This window comes from Chrysochloris asiatica, unplaced genomic scaffold, assembly GCF_000296735.1.
Source record: "Chrysochloris asiatica unplaced genomic scaffold, ChrAsi1.0 scaffold00517, whole genome shotgun sequence".
In the NCBI taxonomy this organism is placed as follows: Eukaryota; Metazoa; Chordata; class Mammalia; order Afrosoricida; family Chrysochloridae; genus Chrysochloris; species Chrysochloris asiatica.
In genome coordinates, this window is record NW_006409035.1 from 441813 (window position 1) to 445831 (window position 4019).

Genomic DNA, 4019 nt, shown 5'->3' on the forward strand with positions numbered 1-4019 from the left:
TTATGAGAGAAATAAAAGAATTGAATAAATGGAGAGATATTCTGTATTTATTAATTGGAATAATAAATATTATTATGAAGATATCAATCCTTCCCAACTTAATCTATACAGTTAATGTAATCCTAAATAAAATTCAAGCCAACTATTATATAAATATTGACAATATGATAGATGAAAATGAGACTTGTCCCCTGTGGAATTCCTCAAAAAACAAAAAAATCACACCCATAACTCTAATCTAATAATGAGAAAACGGTCAGACAATTGCCAGTTGAGAGACATTTTATAACATACTTGACCAGTACTCCTCAACACTGCAGTGCAGTGTTTCTGTAGAATAAACACAGGACTTCAAATGACAAGATCAGTGGTTTGAGCCCACCAGCCACTCCACAACAGAAACATGATGTTTCCTGCTCCCTCAAAGATTTAAAGCTCCAGAAATCCTACATAAGGTCACTATGAGTCAGAACAGACTCGAAGGCACTTAACTTTTCGATGCTATCATGATCATCAAAAACAAGGAAAGTCAGAAAACTTGTCAGATCCAGAGGAGTGTAAGGAGATATGATAAATAAATGTAATGTGGGATTCTGGATGGGAATTGTTAATAATAGGGGACTGAGTGTGGAGTTATGGGAACTGTCTATACTGTGTTTGCAATTTCTCTGTAACTATAGAGTCCTGGTGTGGTGCTGTGGGCTAATGCACTGGCCTGTAAAGTTGTTTGATCCACAAGGTCAGTGGTTCAAACTCACCAGTCACTCCTTGGAAACCTTATACAGGGTTACTATGGGTCAGAACTGACTTGATGGCACTTAACAACAACAACATAGAAACATTCAAAAAAAAAAAAAGGAATTAAAATTTTTTAATTTTAATAAATGCAAACTCCTTGGAAACAGCAAGTTGCAACTTCACCCAGACTTCACTACCAGTCTTGGGCACACAAAATCACTGGTGTAAAACTCATATTCTTTATCCCTAAAATCAACATCTTCATGCCAATTTCACAGAGGTATTAAATAATTAATTAGAATAATGTTTTTAAGTCAAGTTTGCCTCATTGTTCAGTGGATTTTTAGATGCATTATGTTCAACCCCACACAGATTCATTCCCCACTTCTAATATGTCATTTTCACCCCTCATCTTTCTATAGTTTTGACAACAGTCTGTTCCTCACACTAATCAGGGCAGTCTGTACACAGATTGAGCCTCATGGTGAACATCTGCCTTAAGCTCTGCATGGAATCTCCACTAATTTCAGAAGTGTCAGTCCAGAAGCCAAAATACAAGGATCCCTGTTAACTGATTAGGTTTATGTTTCACTTTTGGTTCCCTGCCTTCACTGTTCACCACATATTGACTGCTATGCATAATTTCCTAAGCATATTTTACAGTTTCATTAATCCCAACATTTACTTCCCTATTGTTTCTTACTTCAAAGCTCAGTACAATCAATACCTACTCTGAAATCTTCACTTAGTTCCTAAGGAAGAAGGCAACTCTATGATACACTTTACTAGCATTGTAGTACCATCACAGCAGGAAGCATTTGTTTATTTATGTCTGATGCTCTGTGTAGACTGTAAGATCATGAAAGAAGGAACAGTGTCTACTCATATCTTTGATTCTATAATATAATTTAGTGCTGAATAAATGCTCCTTCAGTTACTAAATAAAGAAATATTTGAATAAGTTTGAGCAGATACTTAAAAAAAAATGGTGGGAAAAGGAGATGTGATGAAACAAGAAATGCTTTTGAGAAAGGGCGATCCATGAATGAGAGTCAAACCAGAGAATACAGATTAGACAAAGAAGACATTCTAGTTTACCCAGAATGGGGAAATTTGCTTATCATTAAACTTGCCTTTTAGGCTTGCAGAGGGTGCCCTTTAGTTGTTTAAATTATTACATACTCCTGTATGTTTTTGTGTACCTCCCCTACCCCACTCCACCCCCCCCACAAAAAAAAAAAAGAAAAACAGAGGGAATGGAAGCAAATACTGTTGAATGATGATGTATGGAGGAGAATGTAATCATTGCAATGAAACGATGGTGTAAAGCTGATATTCTCCCATGTAAACTATGGCTCAGTTCACAATTAAAAAAAAACTAACAAAGAAAAAAAATATATAATGAAAAAATCAACACACACAAAAAAACAAAACTTGCCTTTATGTGTTATCCTGTTGTTTTCCAGAAGTTACCACCAAGAAAAGAGGGCCCACACTCATACCCCATTTCCCAGAACCTGTGACAATTCTGTGGCTCATCCAGATATCATCAGGAAGAGTCTGAGTTCCTTAATGTTGTTTCTCTCTTGTACAATTTAGAAAAAAATTTAGAAGCTGTGCCTCCAGGAAGGGCAGGGAGATGAAAGCACTCATGAGGGCTTTACAATACATAATAATTCTATTTTCTCATCACATGAAATTAGTCAAATACATTTGAGCCAGTATAGGGTAAATATTTATAAGTTTATGTCTTTTGTGGATGAATTCTCATGTGCATCATTAATGAATAATTTTTTGGTCTTACACTCCAAGAGAAATGCATTTCTCTGGAGTTATGAGAGAAGCAAAATGCAAATTTGTGCCAGTTTTAACCCTTGGGAGACAACTTGAAGGTCCATACGGACTCCGTATCCCATTGGACTACTTCTTCTCAAGTGGTGGTCACCTCTTTTTTGGTATATCTCAATCATGCAGCATAATTTGTAGTTCCAAAATGATTGTTAGAGAGGTTCATTTCCTTCTCCATCGGGGTAAAGAACATAGTTGGACATCATTCTTTAACGTACGAGGATATTATGAAAATACTTCTGACCACATAAAATCCCACACAGGCTCAAGTATATTTTTGCCATGTCATTCAGTTTGATTACTTGACATTGTTTTTGTTGTTAGATGCCAACAAATCAGTACTGACTTATAGTGACACTATTCACAACAGAAAAAAACACTGCCCAGTCCTGGGCCAACCTCACAATCGTTGCTACACCTGAGCCCATCGCTGCTGCCATTGTGCTAATTCAGCTCATTGGGGGTCTTCCTCTCTTTCTCTGACCTTCCACTTTACCCAACATAATATCCTTCTCCAGTGACTGTTACCTCCTGACAACATGTCTAAAGTATGAGAGACAAGTCCAATCATTCTGACTTCCAAGGAGCTTTCTATTTGTACTTCTTCCAACACAGTCCATGGTACTTTTAATGTTCTCCTCCAACACCATAACGCAAATGCATCAATTATTCTACTATGTTCTTTATTCATTGTCCAACTTTCGCATGCATATGAGGTTATTAAAAATACCATGGCTTGGGTCAGGTGCACCTCAATCCTCTTTGCTCTTCAATGCTTTTAAGAGGTCTTGTGCAGCAGATTTGCCTAATGAAACATGTAATTTAATTTTAGACTCTGAATAAAAGTAAAACCATTCCTGTCAGTAGGGAATCAGGAAAGTGGATAATAGAAGTGCCTCAGCTTTATCTAAATACATACAGATCATAGCAGATTAAGAAACTGGATGAGACTGTTTTATATTTCTATCTAGAAGAATAGTTTATAGATAGTACTCAATGTTTATTTCTTAATATTATATTACAATATGTCACAAAGCATGATATGTTAATAAAATGATGTGTTTTATATAACATTAAGAATTCTGTTCAATTTGTATGCTGAGCAAATAATATGAGAAACTGGGTTCTATGAAGAAAAACTTGCCGTCAGGATTGGAGGAAGACTCATTAACAATCTGCGATATGCAGATGATACAACCTTGCTTGCTGAAAGTTAAGAGGACTTGAAACATATACTTATGAAGATCACAGAGCACAACCTTCGATATGGATTACATCTCAATGTTAAAAAAACAAAAATCCTCACCACTGGACCAATAAACAGCATTCTTATCAATGGAGAAGAGATTGAAGTTGTCAAGGACTTCATTCTTCTTGGATCAACTGTCAATACTCGTGGAAGCAGTGGTCAAGAGATCAGACGACGTATTGCA